The sequence below is a fragment of the Protopterus annectens genome, chromosome 14.part0 (genome assembly GCF_019279795.1).
Source record: "Protopterus annectens isolate FY-2018-M chromosome 14.part0, PAN1.0, whole genome shotgun sequence".
NCBI classification, from domain to species: Eukaryota; Metazoa; Chordata; order Ceratodontiformes; family Protopteridae; genus Protopterus; species Protopterus annectens.
Window position 1 is genome coordinate 1,091,762,375 of NC_056748.1, and position 19,434 is coordinate 1,091,781,808.

The following is a 19,434-nucleotide window of genomic DNA, read 5'->3' on the forward strand; positions in this document are numbered from 1 at the left end:
AAAACAGCAACTCTATTAGCCACATCACCTCTCCCAAATGAAGAGACACGGTCAACTGCAAAAAACAAAAATTTTGTTAAAATTAGAGCATGTGGTGGCATGTAAATAAAGTGCATTGTGTATGTCTTTCTTCCTAATAGATCTAACGTGCTCAGATATTCTATGTCTTAATCTTTGAGTGGTCATACCAACATAAAATGCTTCACATGACATGGAAGATGCTACATAAACTAAATTTTTACTATTACAATTACAGTGCCCAGGGCAAGCAATAGTGTATTTGTAATCAAAAACACAAAGGTAAGAACCTTCCCCAATAAACCTACACAGTTTGCAAGCCCCACATTTACTCATACGTGATTTATTGTGAGGCTTAACTTCTTTTTCCAAAATACACTTTAAATTCTCCCCCCTACTATAAACAATCACAGGTTCAACACCTAAGGTCCCCTTAATTTCATCACTTAAAAAGTGCCTCCACATGTTTCTCAAACTGGCACACAATTCAGCTGCCCTGTTGTTGTACTTTAAAACAAAGAATGTTCCAGTTTTTTTGTTACTATTATTAGCCCCCGTGTTAACCGGTTGAACTTTAATATTCAAAATTGGCATATAATCTTTTCCCCTTTTCCTGAGCACTTCTTTTTTAATTTTAAGTAAAAGCTTAAGGGGGGTATCCTCATTCCAAGAACATCCCTATTAACTTAAAAATCTCTTTTCTAAACATGTCATCATCACTAACTAACCTAGATGTTCAAACCATTTGCCCCTTCACTACACCTTTTCTCTGGTGAAAAGGGTGGCAGCTTCCAAAATGCAACAGGGAATTAGAATAACTCTCCTTTCTGTATATAGTACTTGAAAAACCTACATTTGTTTTATTAATAGTTAAATCCAAAAAATTAATAACTTCTTCATTCCACTCATATGTGAACTTAAAAAAGTTTGTGGCACTATTCAAGTAGTCAACAAAATCTACCGCAGTTTTTTCTTCACCTTTCCATAAAATTAAAAGGTCATCCAAAAACCTGTTGTATAATAAAATGTACACAGTATATGAGTACTACAACACCTACTACAGACGTCGTATGACAGCGGTTGTTAATGTCATGACACCCGTGCAGATGGACAATGCACTTACAAATGCTGAAACATACCCCAGTGCACTTCATTAGCATGTACACGACTGCATGGGTCATGCTATTCCACACAGAGCCATGATGGTACACACCAGATAACAGATGCCACTCTGGTGGTCAAGTTCCATGGACATAATGTACAACAACAGGTGGAGGCTGTTGCACAGTGGTGTACAATCCCATGGGTGGGGTAGCTCACTGGTCAGCCTCAGTAGGACCACGGGATCCCTCATCACATACTCCAAGACTAGCTACATAAGCATTACTGCGACACTTTCCGGGGTGTACCACAAGGCATTATGGTGGTATGTCAGTAGTCGTTGGCAACACCCACATCTGCTCTCACATACAACAGTCACTCAGGAACACTACAGACCCAGGTGATGTTGGCAACATGCTGGCTGATGGATTCAATGCTAACATTACACCCTCTCACTCACTACAGGGCCACAATCCATGCAGGAACATTGCAGTGTCCCTGCGGTCACACCTACACAGTGCTAACCTGCACTCTATATGTCCTGGGACACTGGCCCCATGTCTCCTTCCAAAGTCCCAGGCCGTGATGTCCATAAACCTCTGGACAACATGTCTCCCCACTAGGCCACCATATTCAGTAATAGCCTTGTATCAAACATTGTGGCCCCTGAATGGCACACAGCAACATTTATCACACTCCACACAGGTGGCACCACAATGCACGAGTGGGACTATAGTCCTACACACCTGACTGGACTGTTCTGCACAGCTATGGGGCACATCATCAAGGACGTCATTCACAGAGACATTGTTGGGCTCTGGTCCTTTGATGCCACCCAGGTTGGAATTGTTAGGGCCAGAGCATGGCCCCTACACCTGGTGGACTCCTTTCATACAGTTACCAGGGTGGTTGATGATGGTACGGGAGTCCACACATCCTACATTGTCCTCTCATTGCCTTTCAGCACTGTTCTCCATTCTGGTATTGACAACATACACATCCACCTGCATATCGTACCCTATGTCTCAGGATATTATGCAATGTGGCTCATGGGCAGGACACACACAATGAGGGTAGTATACCATAGTACCTACTGCATTTCAATTACATTTGCCATACCACAGTCCTCAGTCGTTGGGCCCCTCATGTTCAGTATATGCTTCCCTGAGGTACAGGCTAGCACAGAGGGATTTTCCCTGCCTAGCTTTACAACCCCCTGCATACAAAGCGCCATAATTGATCCACCAGCTGATACTGACTCCATCCATATGGGTGTCACTGTGACAGATACCTGATATGAATATCATGGCCTCAATCTGCATGACACAAGGTGCATGAACATCACCTTTGTATTACACCATTCACCCACTGACTATCACATAGGTGGTAGTCCCCTACATACATGTTACATTGTACATGTTTGTAGTACACACGTATGTCGCACCCACTCCTGTGGTTACCGTATTGCCACTGTGGCGTGGATATCCTTCTACGTGGCCACACTTATCTGTACTGGGTGTTTAGCTGGTACATAGGCACCCATTGTACCTCTGAACTCAAGACGTCTACACACATTCAAGGGTACACCACCCCATTTAGGGTGTACCTTACACAACAGCTACAGCTTTACATACCACACCATTAACACGCCGTGACGTTTATTGAGCTCCGACAGTTAAAGTACGTGGCTGAACTACGGACACCATGTCTGTACACATTTGCATACTACATAATCAGGGGTGACCTCTGCTGAACAGACAGGGCCCATGTTCACAACAATATTAATGGATATACTCCACATGCACGTCATAAGCAAAAGCCACTGTGAACAACATGCTCATGGATATGTGCACACATGCAACAATGTGTGGGATGTGCTTGAGGGTTACATTCCCAAACTGGTCACTCACCTTGCTTTGGAACATGAGTCCTATGTACATCACGCAGGGACACTCAGTAGCACTGTTCATGTGACACCTCCCTTGGTGGTTGGGAGACACATGTACGCCAGGGATCACTGCAGTGGCTGTACTGTGCAGAGGTGCAGGTAACACATGGCTCTGCTGTTCACAGGACACTACCCTAGAGAGGTGCCACTGGTGTGAACACTGTAGTTGTGCTTACACATAGACTTGCCAGACTGCATAGTACCCCACTATGAACCTGTGAAGCTATTACATGTCCTGTGTGCATGGTTACTTGGTAGCCCTTCCATTTAGATTAGCTATCATGCTATTGCAATGTCCCATGCCTACAAGCCATATGTATCCTGTTATTGTACATGCCAATAGACGATACCTTTGATATGCATGATATGCCTGTTATGCCGTGAAGAATATCTGACATATCTACCTACAATACTATACATTACACATATTTCACATAGTATCCCATAATGCAAAGCATACTTGCACAGCGGGACCACCTTAGACATGTCATTGTCATTATATGCCCATACACATGCCTACTGTGACAGTATATCAACATATACTATCCCCTGCTATGGCACGTACTTGTTGGACATACCCTACCACTGATGGCGGGTTGTATGGAAATGTTCTGTTTAAAGCCCTCATGTAGCATCCCTTGTGGTGTCTGTGATGTGTACCTTGTGGCCCACTGCTGGACGACAGTTTCTACATGCTAGTATGCTCAGCAAGACATCACTACATAAATACCTTTTCCCACTTTATGCATTGCGGACACTTTTAATTAATGCAAACCAGGCTATACATACAGTAAATAATTAATAAAAAACATGCTATACATAAACTTACATACCGAGTGTTCTACATACCTTGTTATCGTTACGGACTTTCATCTCTATCTCTCTCACACTGCTTAAACAGGTAGTTTGTATGAGCATACGGTTTGAATGTCTAGCAAGTCATCCTTATATATGTCGATACCTGTAACATGTGGTTTCCTCCCGCCAATTGGTGTTCCTGAGTGACTAATTACTTGCATATCAGCTGTGCAGCTACTCCATTCACCAATTACACGCCAACAGTGGGGTATAATTTAATTCTCCACTTGGGCATTGCCCATTTGCCCTACCTTTCGGGAGACGGCCTGTATTGTGTTTTGTTATGTGTAATTGCAACTGCTATGCATAGAGACAATTATACTTTGGATTCATGTCCCCCGTGGATTGTGTGTGACAGCTAGAGTATGTGGTTCAACATGTGGGTGTTCCTGTCATCCCAACGTCTGATAATGGACTATTGCAAACAAAACCTGTAGCATCACCGTTTGTTTCATTATATAACGGCTGCAATTTTGCATGGCGCCTTTAATTGTATCTCTCACAAGGTATGTTGACAGTTCTGCAGATGTAATATACTAACTGGATTTTTGTGCTGTTATTGCAGTCTGTATTGCTATAGTTTCTAGTGTGGGGGATGTCGGTGGGTGTACGTAGCATATACAGGTTTGTGGGGCTTGTATTTCTACATATTCCATACATATGTGTGTGGGCTCCATCCCTAATTAAAGAGCTATCAGTTAGTAGACTTATGTTACGGGATTGTACATTGGGCCATTGTTAATTGGTTTCTATATAGTATGCAGGTGAGATTGATACTTCCAAACCTCCGGAATTGCAGCAATATGTAAAGGGATATGTCTAACTGACAGCTATCCCGTGTATTTCTGTCCCAGATATTTGCAGTCATTGCAGTTGTGTTGGTAACAGAACCTCTTTGCCATGGGTTGCCACCTTTTCATATGGCCATTGTTGGACACTTTGCAGGACGCACAGCAGTGTTTGCAGGCCAACACATAGCCACTGTCAGTACACAGGTTAGCATACTTTTATCCTCAATACATACCTATTGTGGGACTTTGGCTACATATCATATTGCATGTAACATTTACGTTTCTTACATACAGACATAACTATTTAATGGAACTATTACATTATATATGGGACATATTAATATCCTACAATCCCGGACATTTGCCCTTTGTAATGTTTTATGTCAGAACACACCTGCCCAGGGAGGGGCTGTCCCTCCTAATGTGGGACAGGTGGTAACCGTATGCCTATGGCTAGCTATACCCACACCTACCATAATGATCTACCTCCGAGTTGGCACTAACAGACACATGATGTGGACACACACACACATTACAGTCACACGGAGACACACACAGCACCCTCAACACACATATACACAGACTACGGCGCTCACAAACACAGTTGAACACAGTACCTACGTGGACCGCAACACCGGCAGCGGTAACTAAATGTCCCTTCATATCATCATACTATTACTTGCGGTTGTACTGTTCTGGTACTGTGTTCGTTCAGCCTTTCAGCCTCGTGGTTACGCATGTTGGTATATTACACATTCCATAGTTAGCGGTATCCTATTTATTTGTACCTCCGAGGTGTTATGAATGTCGTTGACCTATCTATATATATTTGCAGATATCGCTGACTCCGTATATATCAACATATATCACTCTATCGCCCTTTCTATCTGTATTATATATATGTATATATGTATATATATATATATATATATATATATATATATATATATATATATATATATATCTGACGGGGAAAGTGACAGGCAAGCTACACCTTTCATTGTGTACTTGTTGGTGTATACTGTTTCCTGGACTCCGCACGTTTGTGTCTGTACCTGTCACATTACACACCTGCCGTAGGTTAGGGTTACCAGCTGTCCCACTCTGCGAGGGACAATCCCTCTTTGGGCAGTTGTGTCCTGCAAAATATTTGTGAACATGGCAAAATGTCCTGGGATTTTAGAACATACTTATTTCCTATAGTTTATGTAATAGTTGCATAAAACAGCTATTCTCTATCTGAACCACCTATATGTTCTAGAAACAGAATAAGTAAGTAAACATTACAAGAATGAGTTTTTATCTAGGCAAAACAGTGAAGTTCTGCATTTTGTACTGGCCGGGTGTATGTGTCGGCCTGGAGACATCTGACGTATGTCCCACATTGGTCATTTGAAGAGGTGGCAACCCTACCAGAGGTACATCTTGCCTAGCAATAGTGTTAGGTGATTCTATACATGATTGTGTGATCTACACCTGGCAGTGGTCGTTTTACCCTTCAGAGCAGGCGCTATGAGTACAGGGGTGAATAATGCTGGTTTCACCTGTTCTGGACATCATTGACCATGATCTGCGCGATATTCGGTGTAGCTTATCCCTGTTTCACGCATATCCATATAGTCATATTTAAACATCGCTTACCAGCAGTGGGCAATGCATATTCCCGGTAACGTGTGCTAAACATGATCTGCTGACCTGCATCCAACATGCATTACTCGTGTCTTCGGGATTACATTACATCCCTTGCAGGACATGGGACCGGGAACATGCACGACGGTCACTGCATTTAACATATGGCCATCTGGGATTTGTACACGTGTTATGTCATTTTGTATGTGGAGTATACTACGGCTGTTACTCCATACTGCACTCACATGGGTAACTCAGTTAGTTTACATATTGATGAGTCCAGTTAATGGTATGTCCATGTGATGTTTACTGGATGTGCTCTGGCATTGGGTATGTATATCTCAGTGAGCCACACACGATACTGTGCTACACCTTCAAATGTCCATGAGTGGAGCATGCTGGGGTGACGAATACCTGTCATGGGTACACCACATGCCTTGACACAACATCCATGATTATATTATGTGCAGCCTCTCATTAACGCAGCAGGGACTATGTGCTGAGTGTGTGCAGAACAGTGCTTACACACATGTGCTCCCACGATTGCCTCTGCTCCTCTACGCGACAGTTAGTTACTTGATGTTGTGGCGACAGCGGACACTGTTTGCCCCATTTGGTGTATGGCCTCTGACAGTTGGCCGTGAACCTACCGTTGTACCTGGGAACCTATACACACAGTACCACCATATGGTGATAGGCGCATGTACTGTTCAGGTGTTGACATTCCTTGTTCCTATAGCTGTTGTGTGTACAATGTTTGAGGGCTGCCTATGTGGGATTCACACAGTGGGCCACCTATACATTACAATTTACAGGTGGTCGTGCTTGTGTGCCATCCATTTTACTGTGTGTGCAGGTGGAGAGGTGTCAGTCCATAGGGGCCTACACTGTCAGAGTATGTGCTATACGTTCCCTCTTTGCCAAGGCGTAGGCATATTGGGCACTCCTCCATCTGCCTACTGGGGCTGGCACAGTGTGTTCATGGTCTGAATCCCTCTGTGCCTGTGATGGCCTTGGCAATTGCAGTGGGCTATGAGGGCCTTCACCATTTTGTCCCTGCTGCAGCTGCTTCCGCAGGATCATATTATGTAGCATGGCACATACTATGACAATGTGGGCACACGTGCCTGGAGAGTACTGCAAGGCTCCACCAGATGTGTCCAAGCACCGGAACTGTGATTTCAGCATCACAAACACACACTCTATGATGATTCTGGTTTGTGTGCGTGCCTTATTATGGCGTTCTTGCATGGGTGTGTGTGCATTTCTGATGGGAGTCATCATCCACTGCTCCAGTGCATAGCCAGCATCCCCCACAAGTTGGCCATGTGAGATGTCCCCCCTGACAAATACCTGATACAGCTGTGAGGCATGCCAGATATGGGAGTCATGGTAGCTTCCCCGTGTGTTTACACCTATGGTGCAGTGTTTGGGAATTCACAGGTGTGTGTAGGGTGCTTTCACACTTTATTCTATTGTGCTGTGAACACCGATGATGTCATAGGGTGTGTATGCACGATCGTAGCTACAGGGTATCTTATGTGTTTTACTACCGGAACTACTATAGTGGTGCCTTTGGTGTTGAATTACATTTGGCTGCCGTGGATTACCTCTTGACCTTCCCTTTACATTTCTGCATGTTCCACCTACCATTTTCTGGCATGCATCCAGCAGCCTGCTTTCATTTGTACTTTCCTAGACCTGGCGTATCTTGCGTAATGTGTGCTATTGCCGTTCTACTGTCGGTTTGCTTTGCTCTGCTATGACAGATCTCCTATCTTTGCAATCCAATGCCTCCCCTCCTTTCTTTACATTCTGATGGCTCCCCTATCCTATTTTGCAGGTTTCTGCGAGCAGACTTGACAGCTGCCGTCGATTGGCCGCCATGAGCTGATTGGTGTTGATTGCTCATTAGTACGCCAATTACCCTACTTCGGCATTTCCTTCTTTTCTTCCCCTGACCTTCCTGTTTGTGCTATTGTTCGTGCCTCGTGCATCTGCTTACTGGGTTTCGGGCACGTTTTTTTCCCCATACACATGCGCTTTTGGACACCATGTGTGCTCTCAACTAAACGATTCTATACCTTCCTCCCCACCCCTGTCCTGCAGCTTTGCTTAGCAATGGCCAGACCAGTTTGCATTGCTCCAATGTGCTTGCTGCTACAGTGGCACACCCCTCTGCTGATGTCATGTATCTCCTCTAAGCCACTCCTCGGTATTATAGCGCTGCACCATATGGTTCAACCTTCATCCGGCGGGACATTTGCGATTCAGTATTATCTGCCGTATTTGCATGGCATTGACTACTAATTCATAGTTACCACACCGAACACTGCCGCAGGCCCTTAGCAACCCTTGCACCTTGGTTGTGGTGTTCCATGCCTACCATTGTGTATTATGGTGTAAACCTGATTTGTATTACATTGCAATTTTATGACATTTTTATATATTTTCTTTATGTTCCAGTTTGCACACACATGCCCTGCGGTTGTACTGTGCGTTACTGTGGACATGACATTAAATGTTGTTTTTTAGGTGTTGTGCATCTTTTCTTATGTCATTGGCTGTGTATTTAGCCATTGGCATATGTTAACATTGTAATACATGAGTCTGGTCTGCTTCCAAAGCTCCGATGTTCTTTTTGGGAAAATGTAAACCGTGTTTTTTGGTTTACATTTCCGTGGGCTTACGCTACACCTGGACCACTTCATGAATCACTATCTGCCTTCATTTGCATTGTGCGACACTGCGCATGGGGTGATTAGCATACCTATGCCATTCTGTTGTACGCCGGTAGTGCACGTGGTATTGGATCATACCTGAATCGCTCGACGGCCATATTTGGCATTATTCCGCCTATGCTACGCCTGCGCCTGGCGCAAGCTTCATGAATCCCAGGGATAATGTCAGAAAAGTAGTCAAATGTTGCGGTCCCATGATCTGTTTAGGAAATGCAGTATGCTTAATTTAGTATGACTGCCATTTAATAAGGGACAGTTCTTCACAGTTGATTTTTTTTATGAATGTTGCATTTTAGATCCAGGGCATCGAGTTACAAAGTGTGATTTTTTTTTTGTTTGTTTGCGTGTTTGTTTTGTGCTGGTGATGTATATTGTGATTCATTAATTTAAATACATATTTATATCAATGGTAGAAGGACATTTTAAGACAGCCTATGGTTTGCTTTTTGTTAATTATATTACACACTGCTTGTCACCATTTTTAGTTATGTACTGTAAATGATGTCTCTGAATCTGTTAATAAATGTGTTTTAGCCAACAGTATGATAAATAACTAAATTAAAAGAATAAGACAAAGTTTATTACTGGTGTCACCTGAAAGTTTGTTTGAAACAGTCAATCTTCAGTCTGTCACTCTCTCTACATGGTTTGCTTGTTTATTTATTTTTTAACTTAATAACCTGCAATTACCTAATTCAAAATATGCATGCTACACTATAAAACATCAACATAATTATTAACAAGTCAGATCATTAGTAGATTCAAACATTTTTTCAAATACATGTACATTTAGAGAAAACGAAGCAAAACAATTTAAATTAATGCAAGAAACTACAGAGGCGTAATTGTCAGTGACCTGTTTTTTTCCAATTCATTCAGAATGTATACATTTTTAACATGCAATAACGACAAATCTTGTTGCAAAGCTAGTAGTTTTCTAGCTTGCTTATGTATGTCTACATGCTAAATCTGAATTTTATGTGACATCATCAGAGATCAGAGCTTCTGAGAGCATGCGTTTCTCTTTTTTGTTTTGTTTTAAAGGACAAAAAGCTACAGTCTTTTCTGGTATTAGAGATGACAATATCCCAGTGGGACATAACAACATAAGAAAGAAAGCAATCCAAGAACCTTCTGTACATGTTATATGACATATTACCTTTCAGGAAAAAAGACTGCAAGATCAGTCCACAGGATAATATTTACATGTAAAATAAATCAAAACAGTAATTGTAGCTTTATAGGTGGCTGTTACAAAGTCAATACATGACAAAGTGTTATCAGTAAGTGTCCCCAATTGGCCTTGCTATCATGAAACTGACAGAGAATACATTTGTCAATAAGTACTTATATCCTTCACTAAATATAAAAATGCTGATATTTGTTTTCAGATACTGTAGACAGTATGCTTGGATAAAGTTTCAAATGCCGCAGTCATGAATAATAAAGCAGTTATCTTAAAAAGGAACTGCCTCAGTGGGTTCACCCATTAAGGATGTTTAATGCATTTAATGCTATATGTTTCACAGTTAACATAAATCATAGGTGTAATTGCCAAAACATTAACACTGACGATGTCCACGTGATGGAGTTCCATTAACAAGTGAGCTTGAACCTATATTTGGTTATGATTTTATGGCTGCAAAATAAACACGGGATCATTTGCACTGAATGTTCAGCCAAGACTCCCCTGTGTTCATTTCATGCATTAATTATTCACATGAAGAGTATGTGTCATTTAACTAAATCATCCCTGTTCAAGTTATTTTATCATTACAGCTACCCCTTGGAATCCCCTACCTCCCAAACACTCACAAAACATCTTTGCTGTCATTCTTCACTTGAGTCAGCGATCACAAACCAGAGGAAAGTACAAGAAGCAAATATAGCAGTGACAGATACATCAATGCAATAGACTCTGCGGCACCTTATTTAACTACTCAGTATAGTGGTGATTACTTTATGAGAATATTCTCACAAACTTCATCAAATCTACCAGCAGCAGTGTTTCTTTGAGTAGTGTGGGTATTACTGGGCAGAAGTTGCACATGTACACTTTTGCTTATGACTTTTGCATTATGAAGTTGGACCTAAGAGACAGTAGCACAGACAGTGCTACATCTGCAGTGGACGCATGAGATGGTCATCTGCAGTGGTAGTCTGAAGACACAAATTAATTTTACAATGATCAAAAATACATGTCATACAGTTGGCCCTATAGATATAAGGACTTCATCCATAATTAAGTAGCTGGTGACTGGGTTTCATATAGCTAATGAGTAGCAGAGGAGTTTACTGAGAGGAAGTTTTGACAGGTGTGGTCTTCAATGAATTTCACTTGTTCACTTTGCTGTTTTGCTGTTGGTAGACTATGCATCACCCCTTCATTATACATTCATTAAACTTCAAATGCAGAGATAAAAGCAAAGGTCAGTAATGGATAAGTACCATTTTCTTGAAATTATTTTTTTCCTGGCACCAAGTAACAGAACTAGGGTATTATATCAAAGAGAGATGAAGTGATATTTTGTCTAAGATTGGCATTTTTCCTTCATATCAAAGTTTCTGATACTTTGGAGGTGACAAGGTAACAACAGAACTATTTTTTGAAATACTTAAGCATTTCCTGTTTGTTTTGTTCACTTTTTGCCGAAATTGCTTCTTTCACTTGAGTGCTTTAAATGCGCAGAAATTGTCTGATTAGAAGACAGATTGTGTAAAGAGGTGGTTATGGTCAAAGTAAGTCAGCAAAAAGATCTCATTTCATTCCAACTCTGATTTAATTATAAGATACAACTTCAACTGTTACGACTATGAAGTGCTTTTCAGAATACAATGACCATTTTAAATTTCCCACCCTGATAAAACTCTTTGTTTGAATGAAAACTATATATTTATAACAAATGCTACTTTGTGATGCCTGCTTAATACTGGGAAAATGCTGGTGTTTCCCAAAACTAGGCTTGCTGTGACATCATCAATCCAGAAATGTTTTACAATTCTCTCCAGTTTTAATGAAGTATAACATTAGATAACTTTGAGGTCAGATATCATTCAGCTTTCCTTCTTCACTTCAAGCTCATAGTATATGTTGTTTTATATGGAATTATGTATTGTTTTCATAAAACTATGTTCCTATTTAGATGTAAAACCTGGAAACCTATACTTACAGACTGCTCCTGAGTGTGTTTTACTATATTAGCATCACAGTAGTCTGCAATTGTGACACTGCTCTGGTCCATGGTTTTCCTGCACACATGACCTTGTATATTCTGGGTTTGATAGCACCAGACCAGGAAGGGCCTTCCTCCATACATCCCGGTGCAATGTGGATAGTTATTGCACTCTGTGCTAAGGCTTTCCCACTGCAAAGTAATGCTGACAGTTTTATTATACCATCTGTTCTGCTTGCATCATTAAAGGTTAATGCCCAGTACCACCTTCTTTAATATTTAAAAATCTCCCAAAATTTGAACTTGTGTATAGCATGGGAATGAAGACAGATTTTTTTCATGATAAAGTTACTATACCACACATTTTCTTCTGTGTATATTTCCCCCTTGGAACTCTTAAGATAAATGTCTGAGATTAAAGACTTATTGCATACACTTAACTATTTTCAGACAAAGGCATACCTAAAGCAGGGTGAAGGGGTCAGTTGCCCTGGCTGCATGGTGTTAGGTGATATGATTGGTAGATGCTGATTGTATGGTAGTGCTTCACTGGTATTCAAAAATGAATGTTGGATGAATGGCATTTGATAACATTTTAATTATTTTTTTAAGGTTGGGGGCGTCCCAATTGGGGAACTGCACTGGACATCAGCTAGCATAGATATGGTTCTATTTTTCACTGCAGCAGATTTTACATTTTATTGAACAAGATCTTGCAAAAGATAATAACACTGAGTAAAACTCAGACCCCCAGATTCTGCAAGCCTTGCATGGCATGCAGGAGTAGTGCAGGAGCTCCAGCAGGCAATATGTCTGCCGTGCAATCCAGGAATAACCTGTAGGAGCGTGCACGAGCACTCCTGCACTAGTCCTGCATGGACACAGCCCCTGTATGCAAATTACCCCATTTGCAGGAGAAATCCATGCAAATGAGGTGCATCTGCAATCCAGGGAGCTGGAAACTGGCCATGCAGGACTAGTGTAATTGGCAGAAATGTACTCTGCCAGTAATGTAGTACATTTCTGCAAATTACAAAACGGAGCCATGACAGCTCCAAATAAAGGGTGGATATCATGTAGAAAGCATGCCAATGGCCAAGTATAAGACAATTGGCATGGAAAACACTTGAAAAAAATCAACTTTTATTTTTTTTTAGCCGATCTTGACTGTTTAAGCGTAGGGCAGCGGTGCACAAACGGGATTGGGGGGAAAAAGACAATAAACCTAAAATAAGCATTCTAACTAAAATCACTATTCTGCCATTATACCCAATGGCAGGCAGAAGACAACATGGCCAGTGAATAGTGGTTGCTAAGGGGGGAGGCTCAGAGTTGGACATGTAACTATGCATTAGCAGGCAATCCTATGCAAATGAGGGGAATGAAAATGAATCCGAGATTTCCCCTGCATGCTAGTCAAATCCCAACAGTGTAAGAACAGGAATAGCTTGGTGCAAGCCTAGGAGTTAGCTGACATCATGGGGGGGGTGGTGTCAGGCATACTGTAAGCGGACTGGAGCCCTGTGGCTCAGGTTTGCTCCAGGCTTAGTACAGCTAGGCAAGGGGGTGTGTCTGAGGCTGCCTAGCACTCTTTACATTGCCTAAGCGGGTGTGCACACCGGGTTTTAAAGAAAAAAAAAAGTAAACCAGGAAATAGTAGCTCTGTGCACATTTGTGCACTGTGTTTGCACAGCATGCCCCGGGCTTAAACAGGAAGGCAATGGGAAGGGAAAACAGCAGTAGGAAGGTAATCTAGGCAAACTAGCATAGCTGGCAGGTGAAATGTATCAGAATCAACCAATTACACAGGCATCAGACCAGCCCAGACCAGCCCAGAACACTACTATAAACTATGCAAACACCTTTCCCTCTGGTTTTTCCCATACTCTACACCACCAATGTATACAAGTGGGGATCTTTTAACAAACAAAACAACAAAATGATAGTGGCTGCAGCAGGCATCATACAACCATAAGTGGAAGAGAATGAGGGTGGTGAGGATGTGAATGCTGTCGAACAACCCACAAGGAGGAGATGGAGAAGATTGTACAGACCCAGGGTAACCTACCAGGGGCTACATGAGCTGGAGATAGTGGAGCACTATAGGGTGGACAGGGACCTCCTACAGCAAATTGTTGAGCTGTGCCGGCTACGCCTGACACACCGAACTAACAAAGGGGAACCCATCCCAGTGGATACCAAGGTATATGTAGGCCTAGGAATACTAGCCACAGGTACCTCCCAAAGCTCAACTGGGGATATCATGGGGATCTCACAGAAATCAGCATCCAGAGTATTCCACCAGTTCCTGAATGCCATATCAGCACATGCCGGTGAGCACATATATTTCCTCAACACCCATGAGGTGTTGGCCAGCAATATGCGTCTCTTCCACCAAATAGCAGAATACCCTGTGGCAGTGGGTGCTATAGACTGCACGCACATATGCATCAAAGCACCACCCGGTGATCAGGGTAGGGTCGACATCAACCGTAAGGGCTTCCGCTCCATCAAATGCCAGGTCATGTGCAATGCCCAGGGCATTATAATGAATGTGTGTGCTGGCTAGCCTGGAAGCTATCACAATTCCCACATCTGGCATCGGACACAGCTGTACCAGAGATTTGTCAATGGGGACATCTCTTACGGCCACCTAGTGGGGGGTGTTGGTTATGCACTAGAGCTGTGGCTGATGACATCCATCAGAAATGCACACACCCCCAAACAAGAACATCATAATGAGGCACACGCACAGACCAGACTTACAACAGAGTGTGTGTTTGGGATGCTCAAGTCACAGTACTGGTGCCAGGACACATCTGGTGGAGCCTTGCAATACTCACCAGCTACATGTACTCATATTACTATGGTATATTGCTATGGTATGTGCCATGCTGCACAATATGATCCTGCAGAAACATCTGCAGCAGGAACAGCACAGGGCAGGGCCACACAGCTCCCCACCAATGTCAAGGCCTGCACAGGCACAGAGTGACTCAGAGGAAGAACAACCTGAGCCTGCCCCAGTAGTATGGTGGTGTGCCCAGTATGCCCTGGCCTTGGCAAAGAGGCAGCTCATAGCACATACAATGACACAGTAGGGACCCAGTGAATGACACCTCTCTCTGACTTGCACATACAGTAAAATGGATGCCAAACATGACACTACCTGTGCTCAACCATGTATAGGGAGTGTACTATGTGCATTCGACATAGGCAGCCCTCCAGCACCATCCTCAATACTGGCACACCCACAAGGTAAGTCAATCAACCTACCAATTGCTGAATGGAGTAGAATGTGTTGTTACCTGTATCTATGGTAGGAATGTGAGCATGCAAGGGAATCGTGTGGCTGAATGGTATGCCAGCAGATAGACACCCATAGTGGCACCATGAGATCTGTAACATACTGGAGTCAGCATAGTAGCCAGTACTACACAGGGCAACAAAACCCACTGCAGGAAATGTGCTGGGTGACATTTGTGTCCATATGACTCACACATGCCAGTCCAGGAGGTTCATATACCCAACAACAGTCTCAGCCAGCAGGACAGATGTAGACAAACACAAACAGAGGCTGTGCTATGGCCTCTGAATGATGCCTATGGGTAACTTCCCCCCAGGCCTACACAGACAGACTACAGCAGGCCAGGCAGTGGGATATTAGTTCTGAAGGGTAGGACGTCAGACACTAATATGTAGGTCAACCAAAGCTAAGACCTGTAGTACACTGGTATGCCTCTAGTCAGCAGGATAGGTTAGAATACAGAATGAAACAGAGTACCTGACATACCAGTACAGTCATAGAAAATGTGTTCTAAGTGCCAGGTGTGCCCCCCCATCCTATGTAGAAATGTAGTAACAGTCAGGTGTGCCCCCCCAAACCTATTTAGAAATGTAGTAATTGTCGGGTGTGCCCCCCTGTCCGATGTACACACATCATAACAGTCATGTGTACCCCACACAACCCTATGTTGAAATGTAGTAACATGTATGAGTAGGTATAATACCAGTGGAGCACAGATGCCCAGAGGTGGCCAAGGTAGCAGGATAGGTTGTAGCATTTGCACAATATGCAGGTCTGTGTGTTAGGTTGGGGTGTGTTTCATATTGTGTGAGAGTGGTCAGTATGTATGCATGTTGAGATAAGACCTGGTGGCCATTGCCCACTACTGCTGATGAAAGGGACAAGCCCTCACAACTGCAGTGCCAGAGACAATTCCCACCAGTATAACACATGCTAGCAGTAAGCCATTGTAAATGTATGGTGGTAATATGTGTCACCATCTGAAAGACTTACATGGCATGGCTGTTGAGCTAGATATATAAGTAGAACACAGGGGAAAGTACCCCGGACTTACAATATATATTGTGTCACTGTGAAATGGAGACACCCTTGGAATTGTACATACAGGTATGCATCACATTAACAGGTGCTGTAGTCGGGGATACTGGTGATGTCTGCCCGAACACTTGCAGATCACAAAGGAGGTAGGACTGATGTATTGGGAAACAGCTGATGTACCTGCACATGCCAGCATAACTGGAATGCCCTATGCATATTTGTGTGTCAGATACAAGTAGTGTCATAAGCACACATGCACCCAGCTCACGCAAACACCATCCACAGATACCTCTCTGGTCATATCCCAGCTGTGGGGAATGGCTACAATATGACCCCACCTGTATATGGCAATAGCAGAAGAATGCAGCATGCAGTGCAGGTGTCCCATGCAGGTATGTCCCTAGCTGTAGGTAGCACCCTGCCAGCATCCACACCACCTGATCAAGACTGATAGAAGGTATTGGCATGAACACCTATCACACCTACCCTGTCACCCCTGGCGAATATACTGTATGGTGGTCTGAGACTGTAGGACTGACAGAATGCAACGGCCTGCCATATCTGGCCCACAGCAACACCTAATGGCCCACAGGCCTCTGCCAAAGGCCTGTGTCTCACATGTACTGGCAATGCATGTTATATCATGCACACCCAAATAACAATATAACACACTCCACATAAGCCATATGCAAGGCCATGTGGACAAACCAGAGTAACATGTCCACCATGTCCCACTGCATGAACTGTGGACCAAGACTAACACACATCTGTATCAGGGAATGTATGCATAATGTATGGAAGAGGTTAGAATAACAGAGGGGGGTGGGAGCATGGGCAGCATGGAATGTGCAGGGTCCGACACCAAGCTGTGCGCACACACTATCCCTGGCTGCAAACACATAAATGGTTGGCTACACACCTGCCCATATACCACAATAGGGGTAATGTCCTGACCCATGGCCCCTGCCTCTGGGTAACCTGTGTGAATCTATACAACTGTGAGGCATTGCCACAGCAAGATTAGGCCATACTGTCATGTCAATGGATGTACAAGTATGGGATCCTCTGCCAGCACTGTACCAAGGTGCTGAACTGGATACACAGACCCAGCAGCAAGTGTCTGCAGCTCCTCCTCCAGAATGGCATAACTTATCATGAATACGTAGGAGTCTGCCCAAAATTCCGGGCACAGCTGCAGTCACCCTTGTTCCCAAGACATCACTGTGAGCAAGAATGTCCACCTGACAGTACATGAGTACAGAAAACATCACAGTGTAACAGTACACATGTGTGACTATCCCTGCTAACAGCAGTACCATGCAGCTGAAGCAGCACAGACACAATCACCTACAGTACACACTATCCCCTGCACAGTTTGTCCCCATATTCTCAGTGATTGATGGATACCCTGCAGAAACAGTTTTCTACCTGCAGGTGTACAACATAAAGGTCTGCACTGGAGTACAAACTACCGGGAATCGATCCACACATTCAATACAGAAGGGCATACTGGGCATACTCACACACTTCTAGAAAAGAAGGTAATGTCAGACAACATACTGAAAGGTCATACTGGGAATGTTCACACACTTAAACAAATGAAGCCCATGTCTGCAGACAACAGCGGACCTTACATATCTGGCATTTGCAGATGTTAGTGCATACACTCCTCAGTATGCACCAGTCATGCCTTGCACACACAGTGGATAGGAATACAGACACATATCCAAGGACAACACACTATAATAAGCCAAAGGCAGATGCACATAGATGTCTGGAAGAGAGTGACTGTGACAAGGAGCCATCCATAATGAGGCCTGTCCCACCCACCACACAGCCAAATGACTACAACCACATGAGGTGTAAATGTCACTCACTGTACACATTAGCCACCGGTATCCATCAGCATTACAGACTATGTGGTGCAAGTGCTAGCTGTGCAACATGACTGTATAAGGAAGTAGTCATCTAGCAGCTGTATACATGTACATGTGGAATATAACCCTGAGAGTGCCCACATGGAGGGTGTCAACTTCTAGATGAATGGGTTATGGCCCATGCACATACACTGCCCTCCCCATAGTCCTACTATGACAAGCCTGCTAAGGTCATCCACTTTGAAATACACGTTTGGGAAAGGCATAGCCCTGTAATCTCTGTGGCGCATCCTACAACTGCGTACTGCTGAAGTGTGATAAACTAGTTAGGTAGGAGTTCTAATCCAACACATGGCAACTGTATGTGTGTGTCTCTGTCTGTGTAAAGAGCAATGCTTTTTAGGCTAGTCATACTCACTACAATTCAAATAGACTACTTTGGAATGGCTGATGATGTCATTCATTGTAAAAAACACCTTTTGGAAAGGTGTAGCACAGTAAACTCTGTGGCGCATCCTATAACTGTGTAATGCTGCAGTGTGATAAACTAGTTAGGTAAGACTTCTAATCCCAGACATGACAACTGCGTGTTTGTGTGTGTGTCTCTGTCTGTGTAGAGAGCAATGTTTTTTGGCTAGTCACATGCACTACAATTCAAATGCTCTACTTTAGCAAGGCTGCTGATGTCATTCACTGTGAAATACACCTTTGAGAAAGGTGTAACCCAGTAATCTCTGTGGTGCATCCCATAACTGCAGACTTCTGCAGTGGGATAAGCTAGTTAGGTAGGAGTTCTGATCCCAGACATGGCAACTATGTGTGCGTGTGTGTCTCTGTCTGTGTAGAGAGCAATGCTTTTTAGGCTAGTCACACTCACTACAAATCAAATGCCCTACATTGGCAAGGCTGCTGATGCCATTCACTATGAAATACACCTTTTGGAAAGCTGTTTT